The 21,130-nt window shown below is 38.1% G+C and overlaps 1 protein-coding gene across 1 annotated transcript in view; it reads right to left on the reverse strand.

The window, feature by feature from the left end:
* Nucleotides 1-21,130, reverse strand: part of si:dkey-1d7.3 (transmembrane protein 132D) — a 57,807-nt gene that overhangs the window by 26,018 nt on the left and 10,659 nt on the right. The gene's annotated exons all lie outside the window — the stretch shown is intronic.

The raw sequence follows: 21,130 nt of genomic DNA on the forward strand, positions 1-21,130 counted from the left end.
AAAATAACTGACTTTGTAATAATTTCTTTTAAGTAATTCCAAATCAAATCATAACTGACAGAAGGGTGAATCCCAAAAATCTTTAACCCCTGATCAATGGCCCTACATGATTGGGACAAGGGAATGTTCACCCTACATTAGTGAGGAGTACAAACCATTTCTGATTTTTAAATTCAGCCTGGAACCTATCTGATATTCTAAAGCAGACTTACTGTAGAGGGAGTAAGAGATTTACAGGACTGTCCATCAGCTCCATGATTTATACTCCTTACCTTTTGGCTACAGGATATTGTCAGGTGTTAATTATTGGTTGCCAGCTCCACCAGTTGCTGTTAGTTAGTTTTGCCAGGTGTGGATAGATACGTGTTGGAGCAAAATAACTGGCTTAAGTAAACAAACATATCATAATCTATTAAACGTGTTTGTAGAACTGTTGTAAAAAAGCAATGTCACATTCAAAGTCATGCAGTTGTGCTCAATATCAGCAGGGCTGTGTTCAGCCATGCTCATAATCAGCACAACAGCACTTCATCTCGTGTGATATATTATTTACTGAGAAATAGTCGAATATTAAAAATCAATGTTAGTTCATTTTTTTTCCCATTTGCCCATTATACTAAACCATGACCGAGGGACTGGATGATCATTGCCTTGTTAAAATGTTTTGAAGACTTCTCTTTTTCTTTTTCAAATTGAATTTTACAGGATATTTTAAGCAATTTCTTAGCTGCAGTAAGATGACCATCGTAGAGCACACAAACCCTGTACTTGAGTAAAAGTTGAGATTGGCTAAGGCAAATATTACTCAAGTATTTGTATAAGTCCTCCATTTGCTTCTGTAGTTGAGGAAAGGACAGAAGTACTTATATTCAAGTATCAAAAGTAAAAGGTCTGTATAACCTCAGGGTAGCCTTTTACATAGCAAAATCTCTCTCTCTCTCTCTCTCTCTCTCTCTCTCTCTCTTTCTCTCTTCTTCTCATTTGTGGATGTGATGTTTTTATCACAAACCAGCTCCGCTACTAATTTTAAACACCTTTTATTTTATTAGGAATGTCTCAAAGGAAAGACAACTAACGCAATTACACATAATAATACTTCAAATGCTATGCACCAATGTGGTTAGGTAAAATAAAGCCATGCACAAATGCAATTACGTAGGAGTACAGACATCCCATATGTCCATAAATGACAATTCTGGCTGAGGTGGCTAGGAGCCACTGAACATCCTTGAAAATATCCTGGAAAGAGCTGAATCTGTCTGTGTGAACTGTACGCACAACATTTACAGACATCACTTGCACAATATGGGAACTCGGCCGGGAGTTATTGCCATATCCCCTGTACAGTCCTGACCTCGCTCCAAGCAATTTCCACATGTTTGGGCCATTAAAGGATTTTCTGTGAGGGCAGCATTTCAGACAAGGAGCAGGCAGTCCAATCATGGCTCTGGCCTACTAAAACAATTTTTAGTAGTAAAACCATTTTTGATGGAATCCAAAGACTAGTGACATGTTGGGATAAGTGCATCAATGTAGAAGCTGATTATTACAGTTTTTACTTTCATACCTGTGTTCTCACTCATTCATTGCCTATACCGCTTTATCCTGTATTCAGGGACGCAGGGTCCTGGAGCCTGGTCGTGGGGGGCCTGGAGCCTATCTCAGGAGACTTAGAGCATGAGGCAGGGTGCCAATCCATCTCAGGGCGCACACCCATACAGTCACTCACACACTACAGGCAATTTTGGAACGCATGTCTTTGGACTGGGGGAGAAAACCCACTGAGCACAGGGGGAACATGCAAACTCCATGCACACAGAGAGTGGGAATCGAACCCGGACCCTGGAGATGCAAGATGCGACGGTTCTAACCACTACATAACCGTGTTGCATCTATGACTGCGTTCTCTTGTGCACAATTAAGTCCCATTTTTGACTAGAATGCCCCTCGTAGTTGAACTTCACTCTGATTGTTAGGAATAAAGTCATACATAGAACACAGCTCTGGAAATGATTGGCGAGCAACACAGACACGGCCAAGAGATGCACTGCCTAGCTACGTTAGCAAGACAGTCAGACCAGGGAGTGATGCACTGCTACAGACATCAACATTGAAGAGAAAAGAAGCACAGTTTGCTGTTTCCAGAATTCACCACTCTCACTGTGTATTTTTGTTTAGAAGGATAGTTCCCCTATTTTCAGTTGTTAACATTGAAATGCACTTTAACACAAGAAGGAGTTGGCGCCTTGCGTAATTTACTGGGCCTTACGCAACTTATAGTGTAGTTAGTGTATAGGGCCGTTGACTCTGCTTATTTATTTTTAGTTGTACTGTATCTTCCTGGTTTAATCAATCTTTACCATTTGGTTGAGTGTTTTACACACATTCACATTAATACACACAAACACACTGGAATCCAGAGTTTCGCTCGTTTTCCCAGCGATTTTAAGCACTTGGAGTTTCTTCTCTTAGTGTATGGTCGTGAGAGAATGAGATTGTGTTCATGCATCATTTCACTCAAAGCGTAATCGTTTGTGGCCTGTGCAGCTCAGAGGAACATTAATCCGACTGTGCCTCAGCCTCCTCTGCAGTCTCAACATGCACTTTTTTTAGCTTTATCCACCAGCCAAGCAGACACATCGCCTGTCTGCTGTCCAGTGCACAGAAATGGAAAGTGAGACGTGAGCCAGCCTGAGAACTCCTCTACAACTTATGAAGTGCAGCAGGAGGGCAGACAGCGAAATGGCTAAAGTGGGAAGGAAAAACAAGAGTGGCCGTCAGCACTCTGACAAGCTCTGCTGTTGTTGTCCATCCTCAGTACATCTCTCTTCTGCTCTGTTTCTCTCAATCAACACCACTTCATTAAAACATTGACAAAATCATGCAGGTTTTTTCCACAGTGTGGATCTAAACACTCATCGATGGGAAACAAATATGTATTTGTGGATGTACTAAAACTATTCTTTACCATTTTCGTTTTTGTTTTTTTTCCTTATCAGTCTCTTACACAGGTTTCCTAGCCACAATTCCATAAAAGCCATACCTGTTTAGTCTTTGTCTGACTGTTCTGTCATAAACATTAACATTTCATGTGATTACAGTGGCCTGTATTTCACCTGATATATATTAGCTCTTTGATTTTCCTTTATGTCTTTGAACATTAATTGGTCTAACCTTGGACAGAAATTGCTGGGACTCTTACTCCTGAGACAATTGTAAACAATCCTTCAAACCATAGAATGATAAATTTTATATTGTTTGCTGATGGCCTTATAACCCTTTCCAGAATGCGGAGCTGTAACAACTGCATCTGTGAGGTCAAGTCAAATTTTTTTTTTTTTTTTTTTGGCATGATGTGGACACACACCTGAATTCTGCAGCACAACAAATCCCAACAGCTCTATTCTTATAGAGGTAGTCAAACTTTTTGATGATAAACTAATCTTGTGCATTTCATTAGTACCATCTGGCTGCTAATTGCTCTCCTGTTGGCTGTGGAAGTTGGCACGTTGTACTTATTTTTACCCACCTGGTTTCTGAATGCTGGCTTGTGTTTTGAGGGGGAAAATTTATTGTGAAATATTTTGTGATTTTCATTATCACCTGATTTGACAAGTTTGTGAGGACTGCACAATTGTTATTTAGGCCCTAATAAATGAAATCATAGAATTGTAGAGGAGTAAAGTCTAATTTTCCTCTTATTGAACAATTCATACTGAGTTCAGGATAGTATGGCGTTTAAACATTGTCTATAATAGAACAACAGTAGAACTATGATTGAATATTCTATAAAGAAGGAATTTGTGTACTACTACTACACAAAAAATATATAAAAATATTATTGTGAACAAGCCACATCTGAAAAATCATGTCTTGTGTTTCGCTTTCATACTGTATTAACCTCCCATGAGATTTTTAGACCAGTGGTACTGTAACATCTTAGCCCCTGACCTAGTAAACTTGCATAAGGAAATGTTTTACTGTAAGTCACTTTGGACATGTCTTTTAAAAATTATGAAATAAAAAAAATTATAGTTAAATATAGACTGTATTACACTAGTGTTAGTAGATGCATCGCTTTGTAAATGCATTACAGCCAGTTTTGCGTGACGCTGTGACAAATTCGGCTGGACAGGCATACAGACAGATGGACATACAGACAGATGGACAAATAGACATATAGGCAAAACAGACTGAGACTGGTTTCGGGTCGTCCAATGTATAAAACGTAAACATATTACAGAAACAGCTGACCAATGTACAGGCAAAACTTTTCTTTTATTTATATAGATATTTTAAAATGACCTTTTGCTATCTTGATATAAAACACTGAAGTAAGAGTTCAGCAATAAAAAATAGGCATGCATCTCCATTCATCTAAGACCTTTGCTAGTTCTTAAGCAACATTGACTGACACAGATTATGTTGAGCCACAGAAAATGAACACAACAATATGCCAAGTATTAAATGAGGGTTGATAAACATGACAGTAATTTACAGCAAAATGGTAACCTAATTAGCTAATAAGTGTTAGAGTTAGATGTCACTCTAAACACAAATCTTTGTCACAAATTTTAGAAGAACCTAGAGAAACTGTGTAAGAAATAGAAAAACCTCTAAACATTTTAAAAAATTTTGGTTGTGTGTCCACTATAGGAAAACGAATATACGATTAATGGAATGAGACCATCAAATATGCTGCATGAGTCAGGTTTGCAAAGAACAAAAAGTAAAGACTTTGCAAATAAAAAATGAGAAAAAAGCTTTTGATGAAATTTAAAAGCTACCATTACACACAGCTTACCACCCCTCACTGCATTAACTGGACTCCAGCAACCACCAAGAGGGCCAGTCTAACTTTACCATTCTTCTGTTGCAGAACCAGAACTTCTTCTTCCTCCACCCTATTTTTCACCATGCCTCCCCTTTTTAAGAAAGAGCCCTGAATAAAAAAAGCTTAATTTTTTTCATGGAACAACCATGTCTGTTTGTGCTCTGTACTCTGCTGGGGTGCTAAAATGGAGAGAATCTGGGCATGAACATACAGTAGGTCCTGCTGAAGTAGCAGGCTGTCACCCAAATGTTGGGAATCCAAGCTGCTACACAGGAGCTTTTGGCCCACCACCAGCTGAAAGAGTCCTAAATGGGCTACACTCTTCATGGAGGATGCTGCTAAAAAAAAACAGTGTCAAAAATGATATCCTCACCCATTGCAGCTTATTTATCACCACCAGCAAAATTCTATAGATGAACAGATGCATACCACCTGGTGTTGGTTACTGCCATAACAGGTGACAGCTCAAAAAGTGGCTGCCCACCAAACTCATGCTCACCAAACAAAAACATTGACCTCTTGGCCAAGCTTTAAAGTTCTGGCTGGCTGGATGCACCCTCTATTCCCATCCCCAACTGTGCCCACTGTGACAGTGATGGGAGCCTCTGTGCCAGATAAAATGGACTTTTGGATTATGGCCACTCTGGTGCAGCTTTCCGCATTGCCATATTCTGTCAATGTGTGCAGGAACCTCTCAGCCTCCTGTGGTTAGAGGAAAGTCCAGGAAGTCCCCGGGATCTAGCTCTGGGTTGGGAACTAGGATGATAAATCGCCACTGCTGACTGGCTTGGTACTGGTCTGATTAATATTCTCCAAAGTGCCACCTGCAACTTTGAGCCCCTTATGCAGCCACTGTAAGGTAGCGAATACTCCACCGAAGGCTGACTTAAACCCATATGTGCTGGCCCAGGAAGAGAACAATGATGGGTCAAAATGTGGGTTTGATAGTATTACTAACCTGCTTTCTTCTTTGTTTTGCTAGGATATCAGTGAAGCTTTAGCTTGGAGAAGTAATAGGGCAACATTCTATAGCATGGTTAGAGTCAGGTGCCCCAGATGAAAAAAGGATCAAGTAAATGACACAATGCTGCCCGTCTACTGTACTACCTGGTGAAGGACAGTCTACTCTACTATCACACACAGTGGTTCTCCAGGCAAAATAAGACTTTGTCTGCCCATTTTCTGTTTTACTTTAAAAACTAATGAAGATATTCAAATAGATTTTCTAAAAGCAATTTAGTAAAGTCAATATCTTTGCATCGAATTGTAAATGTTTGAATTACATTTCATTTAAAATATACTGTACTGTACAAACACAATAAATTGCAGTGGAGAAGATTCAAGCATTGTAAATGCTACAGTAAACATTTTTATTGCGAAAAGTTTTCAACTTAGTTCAAAATATCATTAACATGATGATAAGCTGATGACATTTTTCTCCAGCTTTAGGCTGTGCAAGCGACTCCACCCTGGAGGCATCCCAGTGCTGCTGTTGCACACATCTGTCGGCTGCTATTGTATCAACTGGACCCCAGAGATCTATAGATGGCCCATATATGGATCTATAGATCCATATATGGGCCACCAAAGACTTATCTGTACCAGAAGAACACCCTTCACCCTTCATGCAAGCACACCTTCCCCTTTTTACCTTAATTTTTTTCCCCTTAAACAAACACCTCTGTCCTTGTCATATCTCTGCCACACCATGTCACCACACTCTCATTACCAAGCAGTATCATGAAATGAACACAGCAGCTCAATGTAAATAAACGAGTTGAGTTATCTAAAGCATCAGTATTGGGTACCCTAGTGTTGTGCATGTACTTCCATGTTCTTATGACTCAGTATGTACTAAGAACATACTCTGGCAATTATTTTACATTTTTCACTTATACTACTGTCTAATTCTAAGATACAAAAGGTTTATAGAATGGTATGATATGAACTATCTTACTTTGAAAGTGAGGATGACAGGAGAGATGGTTTTGATTCAAAAGGAATCAGTGATCATAGGCCATACTTTCCTGAAAGATAGGCTGCAGCAAAGATACTTCCTGTAACTACTGCAGGTTTTTGGAATGGTGCAGAAGCTTGCAATTTTATTTAATAATGCTATATAATGCAACATTGGGTTGGTAATATGCAACAGAACAGTGGTTTTTCTTTAAAAGGTTTTACATATCTTAATAGGCAGTCCATTCATGTTCTGTATTCAGAATACCAGCTCCTCATTTGGGCTGTAAATTTAGGCTAAACCAGAGGAAAAAGATCAGAGGTCTAGAAATTGTTGTTGGTGATATGCAAATAAATAGTCAATACTAAAACAGGTTTGTCATTTTATTGTGTGCCTTTTCTTTTTTCTTTTGTAAACTGTTGTGTTTAAAGGAGCAGAACAAATAAGGGAGTTTCTTATCACAAATAATCTAATCTTACTGCTTAATTATAAGTGTAAAGCGTTCAGCCTGAAATGTGGTGCCAATTCATGGGTGAAAAAGATTGCTCATGCTCCCAGAACCTCTTGCACAATTTAAATCCTGGAATATGGCCATGCCGTTAGGGAAACCCCCACTGAGTCTAGACCTGACCAACTGAAGCAACCTCAGACCATAACACTGCCTGCAGAGGGCTTGTACAGTGAGCACTATGCATGATGGGTGCATCATTCCTTACCCTGATGTGTCCATCACTCTGGAGTAAGTTCATTCTAAACCAATCATCCGATATTACATCTGCTGTACGTCGCTCTTTCATTGCAAACTGAAAAGTGGATTTCAAATGGCAAGATGGTAAACAATATCAAGCTCAGTGCTCATAGTTCATATTTGAGATGCTAGCAAAATGTTTTATGCTACAAAATATTTTTTTTAGGTTACCAATAATTTTATATTATACCACACTTTTTTTTACATATTTATTTGCATCTTGCAGAGTTATCTTTTCATTGCAATGGGTTATTAAAAAAGATTAAAAAACCTAAAATTTGAAGAACATTACTATATTCACTAAGCACTGAACACAACCAGGACATCTGGATATAATATAGTACAAGCATAAGGGATTGATCTATCACCTGTATTGTAAACAGTGTTGGGGCATTACTTTTTGAAGTAACTAATTACATTACAAAATTACTGTCATTAAAAGTAATCAGTTACATTATAGCGTTACCTTCTGATAAAAGTAACCAGTCAGAGTACATTACCATTGCAGGAAATGAAAACTCCTTTGTGATCCCTCATGCATGTTGTTTTAGTCAAGACCTTTATAATTATTCTACCATCATCACTCAGCGAAGTTCGGCCCATAATCTGTTAACTTCTAAAATCTCTATCTTACATAAGCAGCAGGAATAACAGAGGTGGGGGGGGGGTTATTATTGGGGGAGGCTTGTAGGACAACTTTCACACACACTAACGGTTTGGGAATGACTGATGTCTGGCCCGCAAATTACATAAATTATCTGAAAAATGGATTACATTTTTTTTTTTAATAACTAAATAACTAAGTACTTAAATGGCGGACCTAACGCGTTACATTACTCGTTACATCAAAAAAGTATTCCAAGTAACTTTGTAATGTGTTACACCCAACACTGATTGCAAAGCACAATTCATTGTTCATTTTTAATTACATCATCATCATTGTCTATACCACTTTATCCTGTATTCAGGGTCGCAGGGAAGCACACGAAGATGGGAATCGAGCCTGTCCGCAAACCTGGATCCTGGAGATGCAAGGCAACAGTGCTAACTCATTGTTGATTAGTCTATGGGTAAATAAAAACTATCTTGCAATAAATAAATAGATTGCACTGGTGGACTGAAAAGATGGACATTATGACTTCCAATTTCCTGTATTTTAACATGCCTTAATCATGATTATAGACGTCATATGTTTCGGAGGAGCTTCTCATGTTAGAAGTTTTGATCAGTAATCACTTTACCTACTACTAGTTACATAATTTTTAAAGTTAGTTTGATTGTTACTAAAATTCTACACTGTGCTAGTTTTGAGCTAATGATTTAGGACTTTACATCCCAACTTTCTGTACAATCAAATTTATGTTACACTAGAGTAATCACATAAGAGAAACTGTGTCAGATTTCTGAATATTCAGGTTCTGTCTTTTATCAACATGGTTTAGAAGTCTAAATCTGAACTCCAACAGGGGAAAAGGACTTATACTCTATTTCTCAGCAACAGATTGGAGGTAAAAGAGCTTATAATTATAACATCATCTGAATGTTTAGGTCTAAGCACCAGCGCAGAAACTTAGCATGTGTTCACTTTGCAGTCTGTACATGCACACTTTCTGCTATAGAGTAGTTTTTTCAGCCACACTGATGAGTTGATCTGTCTGTGAGACAGTGAGAGGCAGAGAAACAGGAATAGATTAAGAGAAGCAGAGAGGAGTGAAGACAAAGAGAGGGAGAAAAAGCAAGGGAGTGTGTCTGTATGTGTGGCCTATTTTCAGCCCAAAGAACAAGTCCTGGATGATAAGAGAGAGAGGCTTCGCCTAAATTGGAAATAGGGATTGTGATGGCAGAAATCCAGAGTACGAATCAATGACTGCTACAGCTAACATGCTTGTTCTTGTGCATTTACTTTCATATTTAAGCTTAAGTAGAGAATCTAAAGCTGTACTTTAAGGAGATAGAGAGGTGTCTTTCACTGATGCAGAAGGTGGACTGATCGTGGTGGAGCAAGGAGATGAACTGATATCATTTGCTTAGCAGGGAGGCAGAGAAACATCCAAAGAAGCAACAGATGATGCAGCAATACTGAGGCAGAGCTGAAAAATGGAGTGACACCCAGGGAAGGCTGTGAGCAGAAGTGGGATCCTCTGCAGGGTAGAGAGGACTTGCCTGTAGAATGCAAGGCATTTGCTTATTCCCCTGGTTTGGATGTTGTTTTTGAAGATGCTCTGTACAGCCACATTCGATGTCTAGTGTTCTATCTGGTTAAAGATGTGAAGATAGATACAGGTGCAAATTTTGACTAAATAAACATGACAAACAGATAATCAGCGTACCACAGGTGTGCTACAAGCCTGCAATACCATCATAAAGAGAGAATGCTACAGTTTAGTGATGTCATTGGGATCGTTTGCTAAATAAAGGGATATGCAACTAAATATTGAATTTTGTTTACTTTAATTTGCATTAAGGCCTATTTAATACCAACAATGCCATGTACTAGGTTGTGTAAACTGTAAATATAAAAAAAATAGAAGCTAAACTTTCTCAGCTTATAATTATCTTCTAAAAGTTGCTTAGTTAAGAATTGGCTTTCCTGACAAAAATATGTGGCTATAAACTGTTGGTCTCTTATTGCCCTCTCTTCTTTATTTCTCTACAAATTAATATGACAAAAAAGCTAGTCATTTCACAGAGAAATTGTAAATACTCAACCCACTTGGTTCTAAAAATGCAATAAATAAATCAATAAGTAAATAAATATTTATATAGGTTTGCTGTTACATTTTTACATCAGTAAATGTTGCACATTTAATATACAAGGCCCTGTACAGTAAATGAGATGTTACTACACAAATTATAATATATAGTACATTGAGTACATTGGTGTGCTTATAGCCTTATACTGTAGCTTAGTAGGCCAAAGTATTAAACAGTTTTGTACCTAAATCTTCAATAACAAAAGTGGACTCCATATTAACATCTTTCCTATTATACTGAACTTCCAGCCTCCTAACACATACTATGTCTCCAGATTAATCCCTGCCATCCGATATCACACAAATGAAGATTAATTCCCTGTTGAGTCCAGTTCCTTTTAAGGCTTCTTCATATTGGCATCTCTAGGAGTTTTTTTTGCTACCGTCGACCTCGGCTTGCTCATCAGGGACTATCTGATCATTATAATTTATATATAGTTCCTCACACTTTTTAAACTAATGTCCACTAAAGTGCTATATGCAGTGCCTTGGAAAAGTATTTGCCACTTTTTGTATATTTGTCACACTTAAATAGTTGAGATCAACATAATTTAAATATTACACAAATATAACCTGAGAAAATGTGATAATAAAAAAAGAATCCCTAATTTAAATTGGTTGAGCAACCTTTGGCGGCAATAACTGCAATTAAGCTTTTGCGATAACTGGCAATGAGTCTTTCACATCACTTTTCTTTAAGAATTGCTTTAATTTAGCCACATTGGAGGGTATTTTTTTGGTAGCCATTCAGAGGTGGACTTTCTGGTGTGTTCCGAACCATTATCCTACTGCATAACCCAAGTGCGCTTGAACTTGAGGTCACAAACTGATGGCCAGCCATACTTCAAGATTTTTTCATAGAGTGCAGAATTCATGGTTCTACCAATTATGAAAAGTCAACCAGGTCTTGAAGCTGCAAAGCAGTCCCAGACCATCACACCACTACCACAATGTTTGACTCTTAGAAGAATATTGTAGCGAATAACAGGGCTCCCATAGAGAGAACAGTCAATGGATCACATTCCTGAACACCCTCTTCCAGCATGCATGGCACCATCCTGATAACCTTATCTGGTTTGCTATCTTAAGGGGGACGTCTGTAAAACTAAGAAACTCCACAAGGCCAGATGCTTTGAAGTAGACCCCGAAACCGAGGGTGTAAATCGGCGATCCGGTAAACAAAGAAGACAGTTTTACAGCTCCACCTCAAGCTGGGGAGGAAGAGGCCTCATCACACCTGGACAGTCTCTTGACCTCTGGAAGACATGCCTTTTCATGAACAAAGGCATACGGCATGGACACTATTTTAAACATCTTTAAAGTGTGCCAGTAGGGCAAAACGTATTTACATATATTTACTCAGTTCCTTTTATTCCTGTGTATATGTTTGATTAATCTGCATAACTTTAAAGGTGTAATCAGCATTTACAAACCTTTTTATTAGATAAAGAAAGGAATGAGTGGGTAAGATATGTAATGTTTGGTGTCAATCTCAAGCTGGCTTTATTTCAAGAATGTTGGTAAACATGGGTAATTGGTAGCATGAACAGAGCTTATGCAAAATTACTTTTTATAAAGTATTAAAAACTCCAACCGGATGGGTCACACGTGACAGCCGAAACACCTGGCTAATTTATGCATGGAAGGAGGAACCACGTGAGGTGTGGCTAAGCCCTGCAATCACATCCGATTGGATGAATCACCTGTGGGACGGACTGACCCCCAAGGGACAAAAACCCTCAGGAAGTCCACAGGAGGAGAAGAAGAGAAGTTAACATCACAACTGCAACCTACAACATCTTCCAAGCAGCTCGGGCTTCGCCCTTGCGGGCGCTGCACCGCCGCTGCAGGCGTCATACGCTCTTTAAGAACTCTCAACGAGACTTCGTGCCAGAACTCCAGAGTCCTGCAACGAAGGAGACCTCAGGAGAAGTTCCAGAGCGCAGCCATCGGTAACCAGGCAACCAACGCCTCACCGAAGGGCTTTCCCGACTGACGTCATCTCTACAACAGCGCACCAACCAATCAGCAACGCCGTGATTCCCTTCGTTGGAGGCGAACCCACGGATGAGAACGAAACGTAACGCAAGTAAACAAACAATGCTGCATACCTTGCTGAAGTTGGTGCTCGTTTCATAACTAAACCGTAAGATTGAACCCAAGACTCTGCTCTTGTGACTTTCGTTGATCTAGTAACCAGTACTAGAATAACTTCATTCATTTTCACTTGCCAAATTGTTTGTGTGTATGTGTGTGTGTGTGCGCGTGCGTTCAAGTAGTGTAGTTTCATGTATCGTAGATTAGTCAAATAAATCCTTGTTTCTTTATAAAGTACTATTGTCTTGGTCATGTATTTTAAAGTCTAAACATTTGCCCAGATCGTGTTACCTTGCTCATAAATTACTAAATACTAGATTTTGTGTTATAGCCGTTGGCCATGTGATAACCAGAACTGGTAAGATACACTAAATTGTGCTAAACGCTGGACGGGTAGTCAATATAGTGTACGTTATAACTTTTGATTCAATTAATCAAATTAAACCGAATCGTTAAAGATTCGATACAACCCTGACCCAGAGCTAAAAATTACTTATTAATGATAAAGGATGCGTTGGCATTATGTTCACATTAAAATGTCTATATTTATTGGTAAACAATGCAAGCGTCATTCGTTGTCTTTATTTTGTAAACCCTACGTATTAATGATGAAGAATGCCGGAAACTATTCATGGTCATTATTATGTTAAAACTCTACCTATATATTATGGTGGAGAATGCTGGCAGCTATTCATTGTCATTATAACGTTAAAACGCTACAATATTCTTTTCATGAAACGCTGTCATAGGTACAGTATACTGTACACCAGATATAACAGAATGTGCACCTTCCAAAAAAGTCAAACTTTTGTCTTATCAGTCCAAAGATTATTTACCCAAAAGTAGTATTGTAATAAAACTGTAAATAAAACTGAATTATATAATAAAATTTAATTGAACTCAGATTTATTAAAAGAAACAAGCAACTTGTGTGCCAGAGACATGAGATAGACATGCTATGTGTGGAAAGCTGTTGTTTCTTTTCGCTTGTTTTTCACTATTCCTGTTATTTTATCTTAGTTTCTTGATTGATTTATATGGATGAACAGATGTTTAAGGCGTACTAGTATATACCAGTACTAACTGTGTGTAATGTTGTGTACCATGATGATGCTGTAAACTGATGTTTCTTCTGATCTCCAACAATCTTTGTAATTTAAAAATGTTTTGTGCACAACAAAATTAATCACATTTTTCACAATTTTCACACAACAATCAAAACACTAATTTTCTATCCAATTTTTGTATTAAAAACTCAGCAAACATGTTATTGTTACTAAATTGCATGCTTTTTTTTTTTTTTTTTTATAAATTTAGTCCTGTCCAATTCTTTTTTCGATTTTCTCCCCAATCTAGTCGTGGCCAATTCCTCCCCGTCACCAGGGGGCTCCCACATTAAGGCTACCACAACCACTCAGTCGGGAGGGCGAAAGCTATCCCGTGTTTCCTCCGAACCACGTGACGCGAGCCGACCGCATCTTTTCGAACTGCTCGCTCACGCACCGTTAGGGGCGGAGTAACACACTCGGAGGAAAGCGCTAGCCGCCCTTTCCGCGTGCGCGAGCTTACAGACGCCCCTGATTGGCTGTAGAGCCGTGATTAATGCGGGAGCCCAAATACCTCTCATCCCGCCCCCCTGAGAGAGCCCGGCCAATCAGCTCTCTCTGTGCCTCCGGCTGTGAGAGGAAAACAGCATCACCCGGGGTTCGAACCAGCGATCTCCGGATGATAGGGCGAGCGCTTTACCACTGCGCCACTCGGAGGCCTAAATTGCATGCTTAAATAACCACAAATACAAGTGCAGGCTGATTTATCTAATGTGCAGAAAATATCTGTTTGTAACACTCCATGCTTCATTTGAAAAAGCTTGTTTTTCTCAAAACTCTAAAAATTGAGTTCTAATGGTATAAAAGTGATTTACTGATTTCTTAGGGTTTTTTTTTTTTGCTTTTTTGTGACACTTTAATGTTTCAGATCATAAAACACATTTTAATATTAGTCAAAGACAACACAAGTTAACACATCATTCAGTTTTTAAAAGAAGGTTTTTATTATTAAGAGAAAACAAAATCCAAAACTACATAGCCCTGTGTAAAAAAAGTGTTTGCCCCCTAAACCTAATAACTGGTTGGACCACCCTTTGCAGCAACAATAGTAACCAAGCAATAAATTACAATGAGTCTGTTACAGTGTTGTGAAGGAATTTTGGCCCACTTATTTTTGCAGAATTGTTGTAATTCAGCCACATTGGAGGATTTTCAAGTTCAAGTTCAAGTAGGCTTTATTGTCACTTCAACCATATACAGTTAGTACACAGTGAAACGAAACAACGTTCCTCCAGGACCAAGGTGATACATGCAACATAAACTTACAACATAAATTAACAGAGAAGCTAAACTAGCTAACTAGGAGGCCTAGTTAGCTGGCTAGCAGAGACAAGACAGATATTCCTAACATAAATTACAACATAAATTAACAAAAAAACTAACTAAAGACTAACTAACTAAAAGACTATCTACAGGTTTTTTTCCAGACAACAGACAACAACATAAAGTGCACGTGCAAATGTGCAAAACCAGCAACAACAAAGTGACAGTGCGACAATAACGACGACATATCAGAACAGCATGAACATCCTTCTTAAGGTCATGCCACAGCATCTAAATTGGATCCATGTTAGGACTTTGACTCGGCCACTCCAAAGTTTTCATTTTGTTTTTCTTCAGCCATTCAGAAGTGGACTTGCTGGTGTGCTTTGGATCATTGTCCTGCTGCAGAACCCAAGTTCGATTTAGTTTAAGGTCACAAACAGAGGGCAGGACATTCTCCTTCAGGATATTTTGGTACACAGCAGAATTCATGGTTCCATTTATCACAGCAAGTTTTCAAGGTCCTTAAACTGCAAAACATCCCCAGACCATCACACTACCACCACCATATTTTACTGTTGGTATGATGTTCTTTTTCTGAAATGCTGTGTTACTTTTACTCCACATATAATGGGACACACACCTTCCAAAAAGTTAAACATTTGTCTCGTCAGAGTATTTTTCCAAAAGTCTTGGGGATCATCATGATGTTTACTGGCAAAACTTATATCAGTCTTTATGTTCTTTTTGCTCAGCAATGGTGTTTGCCTTGTAACTCCGCCATGCAAACCATTTTTGCCCTTTCTTATGGTGGAGTCATGAACACCATAACTTTAACTGAGTGAGGCCAGTTGTTTGGATGTTGTTGTGGGGTCTTTTGTGACCCCTTGGATGAGTTCTCACTGCGCTCTTGGGGTAATTTTGGTCGGCCAGTCACTCCTGAGAAGGTTCTACTCTCTTTCATGTCTTTGCCATTTGTAGATAATGGCTCTCACTGTGGTTCGCTGTGGTACCTACATTTAAAAACTGAATGATGTGTTTACTTTTTTGATGATCTGAAACATTAAAGCATGACAAACAAGCGAAAAAAAGAAATCAGTGAGGGGGTAAACACTTTTTCCCACTACTGTACAGTATAGTATTTATATACAGTATATTAAGCTTCAGTTAGTCCATAATGCAGCAGTGAGAGTCCTCACTGGAACCAGAAGATACGATCACATCACCCTTATCTTATCTTCACTTTATTGGCTCCCTGTGAAATTTCACATTGATTTTAAAATACTACTTTTGACATATTAAGCATTAAATTGTCTCGCGCTGTTATCTGAGTGAACTGCTAGTGTCTTACGATCCGCCATGCCTACTTCAATCAAAGGATGCAGGCTGCTTATCAGTACCACGTATTATGAAAACTACAGCAGGAGGCAGAGCTTTTTCTTACAAAGCCCCAAAGTTATGGAATAGCCTTCCAAATAGTGTTCGGAACTCAGACACAGTCTCAGTGTTTAAGTCCAGGCTAAAAACCTATTTTTTAATTATAAAATAAATAGATTTGCCTTGGGTAAAAGACTCATGGACGTAGAGTATTATGGTGAACTGGTATGTTTATATGCTGTCTTCCCCACTCTCATTGATCACTCAGGTTTGTTGACGATGAGGTGATTGGTTGCTTTACATCTCAGGAAGCCCTCATGTCTGTTTCCTTCTGGCTCTCCCTTTTAGTTATTCTGTGATAGTTAGTCCTGCCAGAGTCTGCTTGCACTTTCCACATTGCAAATGAGCTTGGGTTCCTTGTTGAGTCCAGTTCAAACCATTTTCTTCCTCAGCCTGTCGTTCAGGCTATATTTTTCAAAGGCCTTGTAGATGGTTGGTTTTAGGGTTTACCTTTTGGTATGATAATGGTGATCGACCTGCTCCACTGGTCTGGCACATTGTTGGACACAGTCATTGAAGAGCGAGGCAATGGCTTTCCAGAGGGTGTTCCCGCCTGCCTTCAGCACTATATCATTGGTGATACCATCTGGTCCAGGGGCTTTGGAGACTTTCAATGCGTCACAGACTTTGTATGGGATGATGTCAGGGGTATCTTCATCTTCCTGGTTGTTGACCTGTAGCGGAATCCTTACCTTGGAGGCAAAGAGGTTGGTAAAGCACTCCATAGGTTTCTATGGCTTTTGTTGTGTCAAGCTGGTCCTTGGGAGGGGAAAGCAGTTGTTTAATCCATTTAAAGGCTTCGTCCCCCATCCTCCATCATGACATTTTTTGGTTGATGACATTAAGTCAGTATGTTTCAAATCAAATCAGCTTCAAATAGATGCCTTGTCAGTTTCACAATACTCTCTGTGCTGTAGTCTGTCCATTACACGCTGATCAGCTGTAAAATAAAAACTCTAAACATTAAGAATGTGTAGATTCCCCTTGTGCCACGGGGCAGCTTTAGACATGACCTCACAAGACCTTGGTGTTATTGTTATGGCTGATAGTATATTCATCATGCAGTGTATATTCATCATGTTTAAATGTTTCTACTTCAATGTTTAATTCCTTTCCTCCGCATACAGAATGTACTGTGTGATGACCACAGATGATAATTTGAAATCTTAAAGTAAAGTCTAAGAGCAGTTGTTGAATAAATGTATATTATAATAAACTATGTATTTTTAACAGGTTGAAGTAAGATGTGGTTAAAGAAAGCTGCTAGCTTTTTCTAGAGTATTATTTTCACCATGATGACATTATTCAAGTAGGTAAGCTCAAGTCTAAGATGATTACCCACTACCATTCTTTGCTGCATTTTTTGGGCTTTTAAAAGGCTCCAGTTTACAACTGGCATCTACTTGGAGCCTCCTGCCCTGGGTCCATCTGAGAGGAAAAAAAAGTGTTTGGAACTCCAATTTTTAACCAGCTCTTAGATTATCCATCATAATCCCAGAGGTCTGGACTCAATCTTGGAGAAAGAAGTGAAGTGGACCATAGAGTTTTCTTGGGATCAAATCAATCTGGTAAGAAACTGGGTTGCACTCATGCTTAACCCCGCTCTGAACAGTGATGTCTACTGAAGAGGGCAGTGGGGTATTACGGCATGAGTTTAAAAAATGGTAAATAAGGATACTTCATAGCTTAAGATTATTGCAAGCATCAAATAGTGTCTTTAAAAGCATTTATGCTTCTATTTTTTGTTATATTATCAAAAAACAAGAAAAACAAGATCTTTGCCCTGCTGCCCGCTGCATAAATTGTAATGTATAAACAAGAGTTTTCATAAATGTAAAAGTTTTGCCCTATCTTGATGGACAAAAGTATATTGACATCTTACCATCACATTCATATGTGGAAATAAATTGTTTCCACAGTACAGTAACACACAATTATCTAGGATGTGTTTGTAGCATTAATGTTTCCCTTTGCAGAAACTTAGAAACCATGTCATTTAATAGATATTTATTTATTTATGATATTGCCTCAGTGAACAAAATGAGGTCCATACTGTAAGTACAGTGTACTTTATGAGCCCTGACCTCTTTGGGATAACATATAATGCCGACTGCACACCATGTTTCCTGACTTGACCTTAGTCTCTGACTGCAATAAGGATCATGGGACTAAATAAGAACATTCTCAAATCTATACAGAAAAGTCTACTGGATAGCCTTTTTTTAGGCATAGAGATTACTACAACACCCCTGCAAAAGGGTGATTTCATGTTAAATATCATGGTTTTAAAATTGACGCAAATGAATTTGATGTATGAAGTGTCTGTATTTTTTGGTCAAGTAGTCTAGCTAATAAAAATGCAAGTCTGCTTTACTCTAATCTTTTTCTGCATGCACTTAATGCCAGGACCAGTTTCTTTATGAACATACTGTAGGTGAAAGTAATGCAAGTGATTACATGGTCCCAAGTAAGTACTAAACCACTGTGTTTGTTGTTGTGCATACTGAGTGGTACAGTAGGGTGCCATGATGAAATAAAGTTACTTTTGCCACCCTGATGCTGATTACTCACAGAAAACTTCACCATATCAATATTTTCACTGAATTTAAAACAATTCATTGTTTTAAAATAAGATATATTATCATGTATTATGATACTGCTGCTGTTACAGAAAAACCTAAGAAGTACTTCAGTCACCATGAATGCTATGGCTGATACACTACATTTGAGGAATAAGGAACATTATGGGTCAGTTGGTAGAATATACAAATTAATTACTAGATCCTGTAAATATATAAACTAGAAAGAGTCTTATAAACCAACAACTTTTTTTTTATTTTATTTTTTTTATCCATGGATATAAAATGTTTTGCACTTATCTGTATGCCTATGTGCTGGAGCTCTGAAGAACAGATTGTGCTGTGTGCTTCTGCACAACATAACACCTTCTCTAATGAGTTCATCTCTGCCCAAAGGAGTTGAGCAATTATTGGCTATTTGTTTCCTTGCTCCATTAACTTGATGCATTATTTATGGGGAGAACACCCTCAACAACACACACATGCACACATGCACACGCACACACGCACACACGCACACATACAGATAGAGATTAATGAAACGTTATGAAATAAAGTGCAGGGAAATAATTTCCTCTATTATTTTTCTGTTTATGGAACGATGACTTTTAAAATTCTTTGCTATAAAAATTAATTGTGCTTGGAATTAATATGTTGAGATTTGTGTTTAAGATTGAAACACAAGATGCTCTCAGTTAAGTTTAGTGGCTGCCAGAAGCCACATTCAGGACATACAGTCAGGACATAAGTCCATTTTTTGTCATTACTGAGAAGGCCCAAAACAAAGTATTTTAGAACAAACACAAATGATTGAGTCATAGCTTCCTTTGAAAGCTTCTGGTAAAAGTAGATTGCAGTAATATTTTAGTTTCGAGGCTAAGGAAAATATGCCCTGGAGAGCCAGCATCAGGACAGTGCTGTTCTTGAAAGTTGGAATGACTTTGAGAAAATAATGAGAACTTTAATCATGCATCTTAGCTTCTCCAGTAAATTACTGTACTGTCCTCCTCAAGCCATTGGTTTTGTATTAATATTGTTTTGTTCTTTTTGCAACATTGGTTTTGGGGATTTCATTTAACACTATCCCATCATCATGTAGTCAATATTGTTCTGACATCATTTCATAAACGCAATTCAAACTTTCAAAAACATTCTAATCCCAGCATCGTCCCAATGTCTGTAACATGGCCAAACTAACATCAGCACAACATTGTGACATCCACAAAATGTCTTTGTTGATGTTTATGTGATTCATTTCTTAGTATTAATTTATGATACATCACTAATAAATACATGATCTATTAGATACATGTATAGGACAAGAGTATCCCAGAACAGTACCTGTGTATACAATTATTGGCAAACATTTAAAAGCCTTGAGAATTGTCTCGAAAGCAATTTTGCATAGTACTGTACTAGTGATGGCAAATGCAAAGAGAGGAAAACCAAGAGTAAAGATTTAAAGTTATTAATTGTTTAAATTTATAATCTAACACATCAACCTGGGCAACACCTATGTATCAGTTACATGTTATATTATTTTGATTACTTGAAAAATTGGTAATTTGAAATAGAGGGTGCCATTTTATCTCAAACCCAAATGTATTCAGTGCATAGCCAAAACAACAAGAAAAAAAAAATGCCTTTTCAATTTTGGAGATTTATATAAACTTGAAACTTGTAACTTAATAATCTTATTCATAATTGATCAAACCTTTTCCTAAAATAATTAAAATATCCCATTTATTTTACATATTAAAAATAATTCATTGGTATATAACCTGCAGTGAATAAGGCAGGACCCAGATGCAGATAATTAGAGGATGTCTTATTAAGAGCAATCCATGAATTATAATGAGAGCCACAGCAGAGATGAGAATACAGGCAGGTAAAGCTGAACAGGGATTATCCATAATGCAAATGAGAGAAACAGGTGAGGGTGAAAACCCAGAGGCTTTGACTGTAGATAAACATAACCCGAAAGCAAGGCAGAGACATGGACAATAACAATTAACAAGACTTTCCATGGAAACAACAAAATAGTGGGGTAGACTAATTAATTAATGAGCTAGACCAGATTGTCCACAGTAGAAGAATAAATTAATGACAGGACCAAAATAAGTCAAAAACCAAAACACATAGTACACATAGACAAAGTACATAGCTTTGTCACCATGTGTAGATTAGCTAGATTAGCATGGCAGCAGGTCAGCAAAGACTTCTTTTGAGGATTCCAAGGCAAATTTAAAACATTAAGATCTACAGCAGTTCCTGGGTCTCATGTGAAGTCCATTGGGACATGCTTGTTAGAGTTTAGCATCCTCCACACAGGAGGCATCTTTATAACCAGGTCAAC

The sequence above is a fragment of the Clarias gariepinus genome, chromosome 19 (assembly GCF_024256425.1).
Source record: "Clarias gariepinus isolate MV-2021 ecotype Netherlands chromosome 19, CGAR_prim_01v2, whole genome shotgun sequence".
NCBI lineage: Eukaryota > Metazoa > Chordata > Actinopteri > Siluriformes > Clariidae > Clarias > Clarias gariepinus.